This window comes from Arvicanthis niloticus, chromosome 13 (genome assembly GCF_011762505.2).
Source record: "Arvicanthis niloticus isolate mArvNil1 chromosome 13, mArvNil1.pat.X, whole genome shotgun sequence".
Lineage (NCBI taxonomy): Eukaryota > Metazoa > Chordata > Mammalia > Rodentia > Muridae > Arvicanthis > Arvicanthis niloticus.
This window is the reverse complement of record NC_047670.1, coordinates 17,759,917-17,778,482: the sequence shown is the minus strand read 5'-3', so window position 1 is coordinate 17,778,482 and position 18,566 is coordinate 17,759,917. Positions and strand designations below refer to the sequence as shown.

The 18,566-nt window shown below is 43.4% G+C and overlaps 1 protein-coding gene across 1 annotated transcript in view; it reads right to left on the bottom strand.

The window, feature by feature from the left end:
• Atp6v1c1 (ATPase H+ transporting V1 subunit C1) overlaps positions 1–12,146 on the bottom strand; it is a 35,611-nt gene extending 23,465 nt beyond the window's left edge. Inside the window, exon 1 of the mRNA XM_034517209.1 lies at positions 11,902–12,146. The gene's annotated coding sequence lies outside the window, so the exon portion shown is untranslated. The remainder of the gene's footprint in view (positions 1–11,901) is intronic.
• Positions 12,147–18,566: the final 6,420 nt, after the last annotated feature.

The following is an 18,566-nucleotide window of genomic DNA, read 5'->3' as shown; positions in this document are numbered from 1 at the left end:
CCGCCAAAACTAAAATTAAGAACATTTGTAGTGGCTCATGCCTTTCACCCCTAAACAAGGGTATGAGTGTGCATGCGTGTGTGCGTGTGTGTCTGTGTATGCACACATGCACACGGGGGCTCTCAGATGTCAGGACTTTCAATGCCTTGAACTAGATAAGAGTTATGAATGGCTGTGTGAACTCCATGTTGGCGTTGGGAAGAGAATCCAGGAGTTCCCTGAGAGAACAGCCAGTGCTCTGCCGACGTGGCTGGCTGTGGTCTGCCATTCTTCTCATCTGATAGCATTATACTTCACACACACTGTCTAGCTCTAAGTTCCTGTTTACAGTTTTCCATTTACTGGCTCATTACGATACTTTCCTTTAAGTCACTGGTCATATGTCTAACTCATCGTGTTGTATTACTGATCTCTGCATTCTATCTTCCTTTTGAGATGGTGGGAGGGCACAACAGATGGCTGGCTCAGTGAGTGAAGGAGCATAACACCAAGCTTGATGACCAAGCTCCATCCTTTGGGACCTACATGGTGGAAGAAGGGATGTTTCCTTACAAGTTCTTCTCTGACTTCCACACATTAGCGTGTACATACACACATTATGCGATTTTTAAAAATGTCTGAGATAGGGTCTTACTATATAGCCCTGGCTGGCCTGGAGTTTGTTATATAGACTAAACTAACCTCAAACTCAGAGACCAGTTTGCCTCTGCTTCTTAATTACTGAAATTAAAGGCTTGTCCCACCAAGCCCAGGCTTTTTTTTTTTTTTTTTTTTTTTTCTTTTCTTTTTTAAAGACAGTGCTGTGCTTTGTTCTAAATCCCTCAGGTCTGGATTCAAGAAAAGACAGAGGGGAAGCAGGAAGGAGAGGGCAGAAAGGGAAGCTATTGTGCTGGCAACTATTCAGGTGCAGCTGTCTACTCATTCTTTGCTCAACCTCTCATCAAGAGCCCTACAAAGGCTCTGTGGACTTTACCTGTTAATTTCAACTAGACACGCCTTTGTCCAGCCCAAAGTCAGCAAGATCAACTGACTACAGTGCAATGCATCTTTGGGGGAGACCTAGAGGGGAGGGGGGTTGCAGAGCTCACTCTGTCTTCTTCTGGGCTCCTGCACAACCTGTTACCAACTGTCTAGAAGAAGTTTCTCCACCTAGCTTGACCAGATTTGTGGGTGTTTGTGGTGGGAAAGTGAGCCCACTACAGCCAGCAGCTGAGGTCTCTGGTTTTGCTGTACACATTAGTCACAGCCTTCGGTATTGTCACCTAATTGATATTTATCTCTGTGTGGAGATTCAGCCACATCTTCCAGCCTCCCTCCTTTCTCTCTCTCATGTTTTACATTTAAAATAAAAAAGAGGATGAATTACAATGAACACATAAACTTCCTAAGTACAGGCAGAAAAAAAATGAATCAATACACAACAATGAACATGAACTGCTTTGGTTAATAATGGGAGAAGTGCTCGCTCGTTTTATTGCAAATATTCATACACTGCTGCCTTGATTCATTCAAAGGAGCTACGGACGGACACTACAGCAACTTGTCATCACTGGTTAGACTATCTAAAGCCCGGTGTGGAGGTAGCACACTTGTCATCACTGGTTAGACTATCTAAAGCCCAGTGTGGAGGTAGCACACTTGTCATCACTGGTTAGACTACCTAAAGCCCGGTGTGGAGGTAGCACACTTGTCATCACTGGTTAGACTATCTAAAGCCCGGTGTGGAGGTAGCACACTTGTCATCACTGGTTAGACTATCTAAAGCCCGGTGTGGAGGTAGCACACTTGTCATCACTGGTTAGACTATCTAAAGCCTGGTGTGGAGGTAGCACACTTGTCATCACTGGTTAGACTATCTAAAGCCCGGTGTGGAGGTAGCACACTTGTCATCACTGGTTAGACTATCTAAAGCCCGGTGTGGAGGTAGCACACTTGTCATCACTGGTTAGAATACCTAAAGCCCGGTGTGGAGGTAGCACACTTGTCATCACTGGTTAGAATACCTAAAGCCCGGTGTGGAGGTAGCACACTTGTCATCACTGGTTAGACTATCTAAAGCCCGGTGTGGAGGTAGCACACTTGTCATCACTGGTTAGAATACCTAAAGCCCGGTGTGGAGGTAGCACACTTGTCATCACTGGTTAGAATACCTAAAGCCCGGTGTGGAGGTAGCACGCGTTTGTAATCCCAAAAGTACAAGGCCACTGCTGGGCTCCACTACTGGTTAGCTTTGTGCCTGGCACACGCTAAGGCAATCTGGAGGAACATTTTTTTGATTAACGGTGAAGTGCCTACATGGGGCTGATGGTCCTGACGGTCCTGATGGTCCTGGCTTGGACTTAAAAACCATGAGCAAGCCTGGAGGACCAATCCTGTATGCAGCATTCCTCCATGGCCTTTACCTGCCATGGTTCCTGCCTCCGGATTCCTGCCTTGTCTTCCTTCTGAGGACTGTAACCTATGAGGTGAAATAAACCCTTTCCTCCCCAAGTTGGTTTGGGTCAGCTTTTTGTCATAGCAACAGAAACCTAACCAAGACAACCACAGAGTAAAACTAATTTTAAACTCTAATATCTAACATAGTAATACTTTAGATTGGATCTAAACATATATTGTTATTATTTTACAAAAGGGCTGTTCAGCCAAGTGTTATATCATTGCTCAGACTAACCTTAAAATGCCTGGGCTCTCCTCTTAGCTGGGAATGAATGTGTGGACCACCCTGTCTGGCTCAGCTTTATCTTTTGTTTCCTTGTGCTACTGGAGGTCACACCTAGGGGCTCACACACATGCTCTTCAACCAAGCTATATTCCTAGCCCACCAGCTGTCTTTACATTTAAACACCAGAAACATGCCCCTATCACAACAGCTGAAAAGGTTAAAAGGTCAGACTAATAAATAAACAGCATCACAACAAAGAACAGAGTCTGACGAGGAGCCCAGCAGTAAAGGCACTGACGCCACACCTAACTACCTCACTTTGATTCCCAGAACCCAGTGAAAATGGAAGGAAAGAAAACAAGGCTCTACAAAGTTGTCCTCTAGCCTCTACAAATGCCCTTTAGCAAACAGGCACCCACAGAGATAAAGAAAGGAAGAGAGAAGAGGAGGAGGAGACTGGAGTGAGGGATACCACCCTGGAGATAATGCAACAGAAAAGGCAGGGCTACATTCAGCGATTATTAAATAGCTATATATGTGAAGCACAAGATCAAGGGTGCCCAATAGCAATTTCATCTCACTGTGAATTACAGCCAGAGAAAACCCTAATGCCAGCTCCAGGAAGCACAGTGTGATGGCCAAGCACTGCATGGACAACAAAAAGACTTAGAAGCTCATCTCAGTTCTGCTTATCATTGCATATAAAAAGAGAGGAGGAGACAATTGGGACGGGCAGGAGGTGCTGAGTCCTGGCTTCCTGTAGAAGGAGAGAATCAACTTTTGCCAGCTGTCTCTTCAAAGTGCCTTCAAATGCACACCAAACATGCATGCATCCAAACATACACACACATCACAAAAGTATTTTATGATTAAATAATTTAAAAACTGTCCTATAGACAGCGCAGATTATCAGCAGGTGTCAGAACAACTGTATCAAAAGAGTACTCCCATGATGACACAATGAGCTGAATGTTCTAAGAGGTAGCAATATTAAGTAACAGAAGATAGCTGGACATGGTGGTGCACACCTTTAGTCCCAGCACTTGGGAGGCAGAGGCAGGTGGATCACTGAGTTCAAGACCAGCCTGGTCTACAAAGTTCCAGGACAGCCAGGGCTACACAAAGAAACACTGTCTCCAAAAGGGAGAAGGAGAAAGAGAAGGAGAGGGGGAGGGGAAGGAGAAGGGGAAAGAGGAGGGGAAGGTGGTAGAATGACCCTTTAATTGCAGCACTTAGGAGGCAGAGGCAAGTGGATCTCAAAGTTGGTCTTGTCTACAGACTGAGTTCCAGTCCAGCCAGGACTACAAACAAAAAAGTTGGCTAAAGGCAGAGCATGTTTAAGAACTACCCAGCATCTAGAGTTATAACACAAAGATTATTTTTACTCTACTGAGTTTAGAATGATTTATGTGTGTACATAATCTGAATCTACTTTTTGCATGCTTTTGAGTGGTAACTAGTAAATTGATTAAGCAAATAGAGATGAATGATATGGTGAAGAACAAAATAAAATCTAGGTACATTTTCACTTCACTCAAGAATGAACAACTTGCTGGGCATGGTGGCATATGCTTTTAATCCCAGTAAAATCCTGTCTTCAAAAAAAGGAGGGTAGGGGTGTTCCTGGAGAGATGACTCAGCAGTTAAAGAGCACTGGCTGCTCTTCAGAAGACATGGGTCCAATTCCCAGCACCCACATGGGAGTTCATACCTGTTCCAGGACTTCTGACACCTTCACACAGATGTACACGCAGGCAAACAGTTCAGCCAGGTGTGATGGTACATGCCTATAATCTAAGCACTAGGGAAACTGAGGCCAGAAAATCTAGAATTCAGGCCAGCTTGGGCAACACAGTGAGCTCCTGTCTTGAGTGAGTGTGGGGATGGAGGTGGGGGGATAGTGAATTTATCAAGGACAGAATACAAACCACTTTGAATGTCATATGTACAAGCAACAGATGGCTGTGTCCACAGTTTCCTCAGTAACTCATTACACACATGCACTAAGTTCTGGTTCCCACTTGGAATGAAACTGGAATCTGCCCTCAGTCCTTGGCTGCCTTATCCTCACAAATTTCTGGAGCATCCTTTTCCACCTTAACCTCACATCTGCCCTTAGTTCTCTTTCCTATTTTGCCTCGTGGCTCCATTCACTTTGCACAAACTCTCCTTGCCTATAAAAACCACCCAAGCCATTTTCTCAACTAAGTCCATCCATCCACCAAATCAATCAACATAATGCCCAACTACATCTCTCTCAATCCACGTGCACTGAATCCAAGTAAACACTATAACTGTATTAAGACAGATACATATTTTACGTCTAATCTCTTATTTAACTAGTAATTGTTTTCAATTTAGGATCTTATTCCTCTCAAATCCCTGGAACTGTAGTTGTCTTTGGGAAGCAAAACAAATGAAATGGAGTCCCTGTCATCAAGGAGGTTCCAATGATGGCCACAGATCTCTATGAGAGGGTGGGGAAGTGTTAAGTAGGTAAAGAGATATCAGAGGGAGGCCCATGCAGAGACCAGGACAGAAAAACAACCTTAATACAATATATCAGCAGCACAAGGGCATGAAGCCCAAATACAAAGAGGGAAAGCATGGGTCCAGAGCTCTGGGAGTGTTTAATGACTACATCTCTTACCTCGGGTAATCTGAAGGCTAGAATTATTCTCCTACCACACTGATTTAAATGTAAAGCAAAAACACCAATGTAGTAACTTACACAGCACCACAAAAGGTGGGGTACTGGGCCTGGGCAGATCAGACCAGCTAGCAAACAAACCCAAAGAGTGCAACCAAAAAAAAACAGGATGTACCCCAACCCTGCACTGATTTTAATGCTTTCAAGAAACAACAATGTAGTCCAGCTGTGGTGGCATACAACTATAACCCTAGCACTTAGGAAACTGATACAGCAAGTGTTTGAGGCTCTCCTAATCACACCGGTGACTTCAGGTCAGCATGAACTATTACACAGTAAGACCTTGTCTCAAAAGGAAGGAGGAACAAAGCAAGAAGGAAGGCTGGCTGGCTGGCTGGCTGGCTGGCTGGCTAGCTGGCAGTACACTATTTCTTTGAAATGCACTCATCCCTAACAGTAAGTTCAATTCCATATGAATTAAGGCTGGAAGATGATCTAGATGCAAAATGACTTCCTTTTTGGTTCTTCAAATTACAGTCAGCCTTCCACATCCAAGGACTCCTATCTGGAGGCTCAGTAAGTAATGGTACTTGCCACCAAACCTGATGACCCAAACCAAATACACAGGAACTCCATGATGGAGGGCACTGACCACACATACATACATACATACATACATACACACACACACACACAGAGTACACAGGAACTCCATGATGGAGAGTACACTGAACACACATACACACACACACCATACACAGGAACTCCGTGATGGAGGGCAGTGACCACACACACACACAATACACAGGACCTCCATGATGAAGAGAGAGCACTAAACACACACACACACACACACAAGCACTGTGGCACATGTATACACAGACACACACATACAAACTTTTTTTAAAGTCAAAAAATATTATGAGGACATATATATCAGTGATTTCCATGTCTAGACTCTTCCTTTATCATTACTCCCTAAAGCAGAACAATCACTTACACAGCATGTCCACTGAACACTTAACACTGACAGTTAACACAGAGATGGTTTAAAGTGCACAGGGTATGTGTGTAGTGACATGGAGATACTCGGCCACAGGGAAGAGAGAAGATGCTGAAAGAAGTCCTCTTGACACCAAGGATAACCAAGCACACCAAAGCAGCTTAGTCCAACAAGCACAGGAAATGGCATGCTGCAGGTAACAGCAGAGCAGCCCTCCAAATAGCACCCTCCTTTACAGCGAGATCAAGGTGAGACAAAGTTGTCACACCCTACCCTACAATATTATTTACACTATACAAATAACTGTTTCCTCTTTGCACGTAAAAATGTTACCCTTCACAGCAGAAGCATCTTAGTTATAACTGGAGGAAGGGAAACTTGTTCCTAGCTGGTTTGTTTTTAGCAACTAAAGGAGAGCTCACCTTTCAATATTTCCGGGATTTATATGAGATCTAGAACTGTCAAACTATGTATTATCAAATAAATACATCTTAACTTTTTCAAGTTTTATTTTTAAGTGAAACAATATTTACTAGATACTATGTAAGTGTCCTTGGTACATTTAGATATGAAAGAAAGCAATTTCTAATCAGTTTAGTTTATAAACAGCTATCTTGTCATCCCAGTTGTCAAGAAATAGAGAGCTTTGCAGATGCCCATCAATAACAAGTAGGAAGAATCTGAGGCAGGTTAGGACCAGCAGAGCAAATTCTAGTTACTAGCCCAGCCCATTGTCCTATTGAAATGTACTCATAACCTATTCTTTGGAGCTGGGAAAAGGAGCTCGGTTGGCATGGTACTAGCATAGCAAGCCTGAAGCCCTGAGTTCTATGTGTGGTGGTACACACCGGTATTCTTAGCACTTGGGAAGTAGAGACAGGAGGATCCTTGATTATATACAGTTCCAGTTGAGACCAGCCTAGTGTTACACAAGACTCTTTCAAAAAGAATAAAAGAAGGACACTATACAAGATACAATGTTGGAAAGTACCTAGTAACTTCTGGTAAAGATATTATACTTGAACTGGCACACTGGCCAATGTGTGCAATATGCCTATCATTGAAAGTCATTAACTAGAACTCTCTCAGCCTGGGAAGGTGACTCACCTTTAGAATCTCAGCATCTAAGGAAACTGGAAGGTAAAGTTTGAGGCTAGCTCGGACTTTATAGGGAATATGAGATCAACCTAGGCAAGTATGAAACCCTAGCTTATAAAACAAAAACAACACAGCCAAGGAGATGGCTCAGCTGGGTAAGAGCCCCAGCTGTACAGCCTGGGGATACAAGTTCTACCCCCAGAACCTGAGTAAAAGGACGACCTGGGTGGCACACAGTTGTAATCCCAGTACGCTTACCTCAAGATGAGAGGCAACAACAGGAGACTAACCCAGAAGCTTACAAGTCAGCCACCCTGATGTATACAGTGCAGCAGAAACCACAAGAAGAAATCAATGCTCAAAGTTGTCTTCTGACCTCCACACAACCCATAGCTTATGAATCCCTGAGTTGGACTTCCCTTGTCTTTGGGGCTGGTCATTTATATAATCATTTATAATTTATAAATGATCTCTTAGATGCAATATATTCAAGTCTGAAATTCAAGTTAAAGGTTTAAAATCAGGGCTGGGACATGGCTAACCTATAGAATGCATGCCTGTCTAGCTACACACAAGACTGATTCAATTCTTCACACTGCCTCCCTTAAAATAAAAGGCTCATCTGAGATTTTTAACTGCTTCAAGGACAACACTTACTGAATCATGAGTGGTGAAAAGCACTTCAGTATGTTAAACAATTCGGTGATAAATTCCTCTAGAGCAGATACTTCATTGCGCCTTTAGAGCAGAGAACAGTTAATGAAGATATCTGTCCAAAGTCATAGCTACACTTACTGTGACTGATAGAAACCTATTTAAGTTCTCATACAGTTAGAAATAGTAAAATGTGTTTCTGCAGTTAATAGTAAAAGCCATTCAAAGAAAAACTGAATTCACAGAAGTATTAATTACTCTTATTTTCTGTAGCTTCAACGTTGAATATTTGCCCAAGTATGTGATAACAGTACATGCTTATCTGTCTTCGTGAGAAATGCACAGTACTATCAGTATGTGATAACAGTACATGCTTACCTGTCTTCGTGAGAAAAGCACAGTACTATTTCAAGTACTAATTAGAACTTGGTGGACGTGTCTAAACATGGAAAAATTTTGTCTAAAATAATGTTAGCATTATAGCTCAGAAGCCCCGAACTAGTACAACCTCAATGGTGAAGTTAATAGGCCAGGGGCTAGAGATGTCTCAACAGTTCAGAGCATTTGCTGCTCTTGCAGAAGAACCAGGTTCAGTTCTCAAAACTCCATTCAGCTCACAACCACCATCCAGTTCCAAGGAATCCAATGCCCTTTGCTGGTTTCCACAAGCACCATATAACACATGCACACAAAACACTCATACACACAAAATAAAAAGAATTTATTTTAAAAAGTTAATGTGCCAGTTAATTGTGTTACCTTATAAAGAACTTCCTACTTATTCAGTCTGCTTTAGTCACTTAGGAAATGCCACCTCGCCCCACTCTCCCACATAGGTCCTAATATGTAGCCCTGACCGACACTGAATTCAGATTCTCATGCCTTTGCCCCACAAGTGCGGAGATGAAAGATATGCATCACAACTGGCATCAACCTCTTTCAATAAAATGCCAGCACTGGGTTCACCCAACATTTTATTTTCAAACACCCATTATGTTCCTCACTTGAGATGCATATCTCATGAGACTCTTATCCTGCTATGACATAAGCACCTCTCCTCCACTGACTACTGGACTCAATTCTCTGAACTCAGTGTGTGTGTGTGTGTGTGTGTGTGTGTGTGTGTGTGTGTATACAACAAGTACATTTCCCAATAGAGAGTGCTATTTCATTACCTAGCTTACAGACGAGAGATGAGACCAGTGATACAGATCTGTAATATTGATACTTAGGAGGCACAGGCAGAAGGATCAGGAGTTCCAGGCTCACCTTGGTTTAATGCCTAAGCTCTTTCCAAGAACACCATGCTAATGCTGTCTTTAACATTGATAAAGGTGCCTGGGTGGTGGTGGCGCACGCCTTTAATCCCAACGCTTGGGAGGCAGAGGCAGGCAGATTTCTGAGTTCGAGGCCAGCCTGGTCTACAGAGTGAGTTCCAGGACAGCCAGGGCTACACAGAGAAACCCTGTCTCAAAAAAAAAAAAAAAAAGATTTATAAACACACACATGCCAGCACTCAGGAGGCAGAGGCAGGCAGATTTCTGAATTTGGGGACAACCTTGTCTACATAAAGAAACCCTATCTCAAAAAACCAAAAGGTAAAAAAATAAATAAATACACACACACAGAAAGATGAGTCTTTAATCCCAGCACTCAGGAAGCAGGTGTATCTCTGTGAGTTCAAGGTCAGCCTGGTCTATATAATAAGGTCAAAGACAGTCAAGGATACATAGTGGACCCTGTTTAAAAACAAACAGATAGATAGATAGATAGATAGATAGATAGATAGATAGATAGATAGATAATATAATATGTATATGTGTGTGTGCGTGTGCGTTTGTGTGTGTGCGCGTCTGTATAATCCTGCTCTGTTTTAAATGCAGGACAAGAGTAGCCACCTAACTCTCACATTCAGGATGCAGAGTACTATTTCTTGAGATCGGATCTGGTATCTGCAAAGTAACCAAAAGACAAAAGGATCCCATAGTTCTGAGCTGAAAATCTGCGGCTCTAACTTCTACACAATGAGACTTACTTGTTGCCGAACAACTGTGATTACCACCTTAAGCACTTCAGCTCACCCTGTGGCTCCTTATCTCCTCCAGCTAGACAGGACACAGAAGCCCAAATCACTCACAGAAAAGCAATTCTGGGTTTTTCCAGACAGAGTCTTGCTATGCAGCCCTGGCTAGCCTGCAACTCACTATCTGCCAGGTTGGTTCAAATTGTGGGGGACTTGTAGGGCCACAGTCTGTCTCCACTGTCTAGAATCTTCACTGATCCTCTTTGCATCCAACAGAAAAGCACTGCACAGTCTGCTCCAGCTCTGTCCCACGCAGGCCTGTCTGTCCACATCCCACTACCACACTTTCTCATTCCAGGCTGTCTGCAAGTTCTCCTCTCATTTCAAGGCCTTGACAAATTCTGTCCCCTCACTCCTGCCTGCTCATCTCCTTTCCACACCAATCTCTTTTCAGACCTTAGGTCAAGTCATATCCTCAGCAAAGCTTTCTTTGAATCTTCCACAAAGGTCACATTCCTGGGAAACATCACTGCTCCATTACTCCTTCAGAGCAGATTTTACCTGTGCATAACTTTTTTTTTTTTTTTGACACAGTCTCACAATGTAGCTTTGGTTGGCTGTCTCCAAAGTGCTAGGATTAAAGGTGAGTGCTCTATCACACACCACACGCACGAATATTAAAACCTATTTCCTCCGTACCTCTCTGGAAGCTCTGAGAGCAGAGTGCCTGTCTGCTTCCTAAGTCTTAGCACACCCATAGTATCTGTCACAGAGCACGCACTATATGATCAAGTATCATCAGACTTCAAAACTACTTCCCACTCTTCCACAATACAGCCTACTACAAACCTGGCCTTTGGCACCCCTGAAACATGTCTTCTCTCATCAGGCCCTCAAATAATGGGGTTTTCACTGAATAAAAAGTTCTCCTTTGTTTCCTCCAATCCCACTGACTTGCCAAGACCCAAATTCAAGTTGTTCTTCCTCCAGAATACTTTTCTGTTTTTTTGTTTGGTTTTTTTTTGTTTTGTTTTTTTTACCAGTTCTATACAACTTCACCTTTCCGCTGTGACTTATCTTCCCAGCATCAATGTGAACTTCTAGGGCTGGGCTAGTCACACCCCACCACTCCATTCCTGGGGCACCACTTTAGACTGAGTGGACAATTTTCCCCCTGATACATTTTTCCTCTAAAAGAATACTAGCTTCCCTCTCATGCCTCATAGGTGATTCAATCTGTCTTCTAAGAGATTCTGCCCGAAAGTTCCTTTTCGAGGATTTTGCTTAACCTCCCCCAACCCCAATCTAGTGAAATGTTTTTAGCTGCCTGGATTCCTGTTCTGTCCACTACCTACAATGACCCCCATGTCCTCTGTGACCGCCCCCTGCCTGAAGTGGGCACCCCTTTCGCCTTGAAAACTGTAATTCCCTCTATTCACATACAGACGTAAACACACCCAGTGGAGACCACACACACAGACACACACACACACACACCAACCCAGATCCTCACCTGAGGCATTCTATCACTTTCCACCTTCTCACAAGTGACCAGACCAGGACTGACTGGGACTCCCACCCAAGGAGGACCCCAAAGTACAACACTTCTCTCTTCTGCCACTGAGTTCCCCGCCTGGACCCCTTCCCCCTCCTTTTTCTTCCAAAGACATCAGCCCTAGGCCCCGAGATGCGGAGAGCCCGCACCCAGGCCGGCTGCAGATCCGACGCCACAGTCTAGGCCCCCGCGCCGCCCCATCCTTCCCTGGCAGCCACTGCAGTGGCAGCTCCCCGCAGGACTGTCGCTCACTGACCCCGGAAGGTGTCTCAGGAGGAGGCGGCGGCGACGGCGGGTGCGAAGGCAGGAAGCCTGGCAGACGTTAACCGCTCAGCGCTCCATCCCTCCCGGACCTAAGCTCTGGCCTCTCGGCTTCCTCGACCCCTGCGCCCAAAGCAAGTCACGTGCCAGCCGGAGCAGTCAGCTGACCGCGGCCCACGCCGCTCCGCCTACGCGCGCGCAACCCTGCGCGCAATCACGACGCGGCCCGGCCTCCGGAGTAGGCGGGGCTGAGAGAGCGCGCAAAGCGGACTTCCGGGTGGGTGGAGCTTGCCGCTCCTCCAGGCGCACCTGTTCGGAGCAGTCCCCGCCCACCCTGAAATTACCCACAGGTTTCAGCCATTCAGACTCCCCCAAGCTCCTGCACTGCAAGTCTTTACAGTCCAGTTTTCGGGGAAAATTTTTTAATAATCTACTTCAATGGTTTCATATTTTTCATCCAATTTGGTATCACTTCGTTCCCTAAAGTGTTCAGGTTTAGTTACTCAGCTCCAAATATTGTTAATCTGTTTTTGAGAATTTGCTGGTGGAGTGACCCATATCTGGTTTAGGGATACCAAAATGGATACAGGAAGTCAAGGAAGATTTCAGGATAGAGGCCTGGACAGGGAAACCATCAGCCTTAGATTCCAGAAAAGTAGATATCGACCCGCTCTTTCAAACCATGCACATCTCACTGGTTGAGAAGTTATTTCGTACATATCTCAGCATTTTAGGTACTTGGGGATTGGGGGGGGTTATATTTTAAATCGTTTTTAGATTTAGAGATTAGCAAAGTGAAGGTCCAGAGGTTATGGAGCTGTTTGTACAATGAATGGGCACTCCAGACATTAAGTCCTGGCTGTTCTTACTAGCAAGTGGAATAATAGATTTTCACTGTCAACTTGACTGGCTTTAAAATTGCTAGGAGACAAGCCTCTGGGTGTGTGTTTGAGGGAGTTTCCAGCCAGGTTTAACTTAGGACATTCACCTCGAATAGGGACATCTTGAACGCTAGGAGCCAACACAGAATTTTTTTTTTTTTTCAAGGATAGAGAGATGAATCCGAGGGTGCCACTCAGGCAGAGGATCTGAATTCTGTTACTAGCACCCACCTGGAGTGCCTTGTGACTCCAGCTGCCTCCGGGGGACCCTATGGCTTCATCTGGCCTCCTGCAGGACCTGTAATCATATGCACTCCCAAAAGGACAAACACTTATACACATAAATACAAATAAAATAAATCTTTAAAAATCAATAAATAGGATCTAGAGAGAGAAAGTTCAACAGGTAATGGGGCACTTGCCACCAAGCCTAATGACCTGAGCTGTACCCCAGAACCCACATAGTAGATTCTGCAAGATAGCCTCCCATGCAAGTTGTAGCACCCACAAGTAAATCAAAAGTGTTAAATAAATAATTTTCTTTAAAGGAGAAACTAAACATCAACATTCATCTCTTCTGCTTCCTGACAATGTAACCAGGGCTCTCCGACTTCTGCCTTCAGAGCTACAATTATTCTTACCACCCTGCCATAAACTGTGAGCCAAAAAACAAAACAAACAAACAAACAAAAAAACCCTTTCTGAAGTCATTACTTTTCTATTGCTGTGATAAAACACCATGAACAAGGCAACTTATAGCAGAAAATATGTATTTGGGCTGACATGTGTTTCTTACGCCTTTGAAACTGGTTTGCAGGATCTGTGTGTGAGAGTTTGGAGCTGTGGCCTAGAGCAGCTCTAGAATGCTCTAAGTACAGTTTAATGAGCCATAGTGAGTGGGGTCCAGAAGACCAGAGTGCAAACAGAAATAAATGAAGTCCTGACTCACTAGGTTTCAGAGGGGAACAGTGATTCCATTGGAAACCAGACTGGAAGTCCTTTGTATCCGATTCTGGAAAAGAACTTGGCTGCATTCTGGCTCTGTCTTGAAGTTTTAAGTTTTAAAATTTAAGGTTCAAGAAAGGAATGACCTGTTCTTGTTCTACAGAAAATGGAAATTGGAAGTCAAACACCCTTTGTATTCCAAAATAGGATCTCAAAACATTTTGTAATTTTCGTTTAAATGGTTAGTAAACTTGGAGCTATTAGTTAGTCTGTCTTCCAATACTGTTTAATACAGCACTGAATAAATGATGGGAGCTGTCAATGGATGAGTGGTCAGCTAATAGCTCTCCTAGTAATTGATTTATTTTTCTTCAATAAAGTTGCATAAACCAATGAAAAAATAAAATTTAAAGTTCAGCTCAAAGAAATGAAGTACGTTACTTGGCAAGGGATTTTATGACAGTATAACATCCAGCCTGCAGACTGAACTTAGCTTTTAATCAGGAAGAAGAAATATATGAAGTATGCAGTTTGATTGAAGGATCTGGAACATACTTAAAACAGCAGATAAGACAGATGCAGAGAAAGCTGCATGTTCCATTCATAGCTCCAACTTATGGAAATACAAAATGATGGAACTCTGGCTGGACTGAGCATGGGAACCAAGGCAACCATGGCAACCATGGAGAGCGTGGCTCTGTCAGGACTCTGCCCTTATCCCCCATTCCCTCTACTTTGCTAAAATCTGTTAGATTACATTCTTGAAGCCAGCCCACCAGGGTCTATTTCCTTATTTGGCCAATTGCGCCTCCTGAGGCTGATTACCAAGGCCCAGCAAAGATTTTGAAGTATTGAAGTCCAGCAATCAAAAGCCCCTTTTGGCTCACCTAATTAGTGTGCTCAGTTAAAATTAAACATCTCAAACATCTCACCCTTACACGGGGTTTTCCTTTGTACCTTTATAAACTGCCATTTTCCTATGGGCCACATTTGTCTCTTCCATCTAGACGCAGTCCTTCATCACCCCCATCCTCTGGGACAAATGTTCCTTCCCCTTCTCCTCTGTTCTCTTCCTCTTCTCCCTCATCCTCTGTCCTGTCTTTGTCTCTTACTCCCTGCTTTGTCCTAGCACAAAGGAATCATCTTTGTGCTAAGAACTTGGTTGTGGGATGTCCTGAGCTGACACCGATCACAAGTACAATGGAAAGGAGAGAACCCAAGAAGAATATTGCTGAAGGAGTCTTTCAAAAAAAAAAATACTTAAAACACCTTGAGAGATGACTCAGAGTTTGTTGCTCTTCCAGAGGACTTGAGTTCAGTTCCCAGCACCCACACCAGGCAGCTCACAGTCTCTTCCAGCTTCGGGGGTTTCAGTGCCTTCTTCTTCTGCCCTCCTTGGGCTTGTTTGTGAGGTATTGTCTTGATCAATGATTGGTGTGGGATTGTGGCTTAACCACTGTGGTTAATGCCACCCCTAGGTAAGCAGTTCTGGACTGTATAAGAAAGCAAACTGAGCAAGCTATAGAGAGCAAGCCAGCACACAAGGCTCATCCCTCATCTGTGCTTCAATTCCCTCCACCAGGTTTTTGCTTGAATTCTTGGCTTTGCTTTCTTCAATGATGATCTGTGGCTGTAAGATGAAATAAGCCATTTCTTTCTCAGGTTGTTTTTGGTCAAGCAGGGCAAGTAGACGGTGTACGTAATATAAATTATGGAAGCAAATGCTTGTTAAATAATAAGTGGTTCTTGGAAGGAAGAGATATGAAGGTCCGCTGATTATCAAGAACTGAACACAGTGAACCTGGGCTCACTAAAGGAAGCAGAGCTGCTTTTCCTTTCCTGCAGGGGCTGGGAAGGGGCACAAACTAATCCCATGCGTCAGGTAAGCCTGGCTCCGCTACTTGCTAATGTTTATGGGGCTCAGTTTAGCCTTCTATAAATCCCAATAGGCTTATTCAGCAGATTCAATAAGATAATGTCAATACTGAAGTTAACTAAGCACCTGGCTTCATTTGTCTCCCCACAGAATGCTAGTCGTAATGTCAGGGCGTCTTTTATAAAAAGAATTGGAATACAAGAAAAAGACTGAATCTCAAAAAGGCAGTAACCAAGTTACCAGAACAGAGGCAGCTGACCAGATAGGCAGACAGATGGTGGTTCTGAGCCACAGTGCAATGAGCTAGCTACGTGGGCTTAGTCCTTGCTCAACCTTCTGAGATGCAGCAAGTCCTGAGCCTCAGAGACTTGGGGGGGTGGGGGTGGGGTTGTTGCTGTTGGTTTGCTTAAAGTTTTTGTTTTGCTGGTGAGACAAACTTGTAGGGTGTAGCCAAGTTGCTCTGTAGCCCACAGTAGCCTAGAACTTGCGATCTCTCAGTCTCCTGAGTGCTGTGATTGCAGGAGTACACCACCATACATCTGGCATAAATTACCTAAAAAATAAAGGGTGAGGGGAACAGGGCATGGTGGTGCATACTTTTAACCCCAGCTTTTGGGAGGCAGAGATGGTTAGATCTTTGTGAGTTCTAGATCAGCCTGATCTACACAACAAGTTCCTAGACCAGATGAAGCTACACAGTGAACACTGTCTCAAAAGGGGCTGGGTTGGCAAAATGGATAGCAGGGTAAAAGTACTTGCCACCAAGCCTGATGACCTGTTCTTAATTGCCTAGATCCCCATGGCGGAAGAGGAAAACTGACTCCCTCAAGTTTTCCTTTGATCTCCATGGCATATATGCATGCATGAGTATACACATGTGCATACTAAATAAGTAAGTAAATATAAATTTTAAAAACCTTTAATTTTAGCTCTTAATTATATCAGATAGGCATGATTGCTCATACCTGAAATCCCAGCACTAGGAGACTGAGGCAGGAAGATTGCTGTGAGTTTGGGGCCCTATCTTAAAAAAAAAAAACTAAATAATAAGTAATTACATAGGTAGATAGATAGATAGATAGATAGATAGATAGATAGATGAATGAAATGTCATACACAGGTACCCTGACACCTGCCTTTTGAAGCACTTGGGAGGCTGAGGCAGAAGGATGACAAGTTTTAAGCCAGCCTACGCTATGTAATTCTGTCTCAAAACAACAACAACAAAACAAAAAAGGAAAAAAGTTGGAGTTAGTGATGGAGCTACAAAAACTAAGGCAGAAAGACTGAGATTTCAAGACCTGCCAAAGCTACAGAGAGAGAGAGTTCAAGGCCAACCTGGTCAACTTGCTGAGATGCTGATTAAATATATAATAAAAGATGAAGGAAATGTTTGACTGTGTATATAGCTCTGTTGCAGAGATTCTTCACAAGTCCTGGACAATTCAACTCTCAACGCACAAATAAAACAAACAAACAAAAATAATAGAAGATAAAGCTAGGTTTTTAATTTGTTGAATCACAAAATGTTTTAAGAAGTAAATGTTCTATACATAGATTTATTATCATTTTTGTTTTTTTTTTTCTTTTATTGCTGTTTGTTTGAGGTAGGAAGTCATACTATAACATAGGCTTACCTAGAATTCACTGTGTAGCTAGTCTAGCTCTGGCTGGCTTTGAGATTGTGGCAATTGTTCTGTGTTTGTCTTCTAAGTGCTGGAGTCTTCTCACCTCTTTCCAGTCCTTGTCACAGAAATGCCATGTGTTTGTTTGTTTTGTTTGTTTGTTTAGTCCCAATCTATTTGGATGTTCTGGAACTCACACTGTAGACCGGACTGGCCTCAAACTCAGAGATCTGTCTGTCTCTGCCTTAGTGCTGAGACTAAGGATGTGTGCCATCACACCCAGTTGGAACTGGCAACTCTTCGGATACTGGAAGGATTATCACTTAGCATGCAGTAGTATTTCCATGAATTTAAAGTTCTATGGCATTCCTTCTAGAAGGCTTCTTAGATCTAGCTGGGTTTCAGCTAGACCACCTAAAGATGGCTTTCTGGCCTCCAAGCATCTTGTCCTAAAGTTGTGTGGATACTTGTCTCCATGACAGCTTAAATTGCATGACTTTCTTCTCATCTCCATTCTTTTCCTCCAGGTAACTGTTGAAGTTTGCAGGTTGCCTGTTGTGGTAGTTTAAATAAGAATGACCATAAATTCATATATTTGAATGCTTAGTTACTACTGAGTGGCGCTGTTCGAAAGGATTAGAAGGACCAGGAGGTGTGGCTTTATTGAGGTAGGTGTGTCCTTGTTGAAGGAAGTGTTTCACTGAGGGTGGATTTTGAGGTTTCAAAAGTCTGCACTGGGTCCAATCTCTTTTAAGTCAATTTTAAAATATTTTATTAATGAGATGAAAAAAACCAAAAAAGTGTATTCTAATTTTCCCTGTATCATCTGTCACCCATGAATGAACATCAAAATTCTAGTGCAAGTGTTATGATCTGAGGAACTGTCACCACACAAAGCAGGCAATAGATCTCAGTTTGGAGATTTATTGGGGGAGGGGTATACAGAGGGTGAGGGTAGAGGGAAGAGGAGAGCAGGAAAGGAGGGACTGGCTTATTATAAGGGAATGTAGCACATGCGCAGTGGGAAGAATATTCAACTTGTGGTAACAAAGGGAAAGTGTCACATCTTGGCAGCTAGTGATGAGATGTCTGCTGTCAGTACTTAAAGGGCAGAAAAAGGGCTGAGGAATAGGAATCACAAATTCTCCCTTTTTTGGATCCTAGTTGGCAACTGCTTGGATTATCTACAGACATAAGGTGGGGTTGGATGAAGAATATCAGGTGGAACATAAATGTCTCTGATGACCAGCCATTACTGAGGGCCATTACTGAGGACCATTACTGGGGAGCTGATAGGGCAGAGAAGGAAAAAAAAAATCCAGGAAAACAAGTA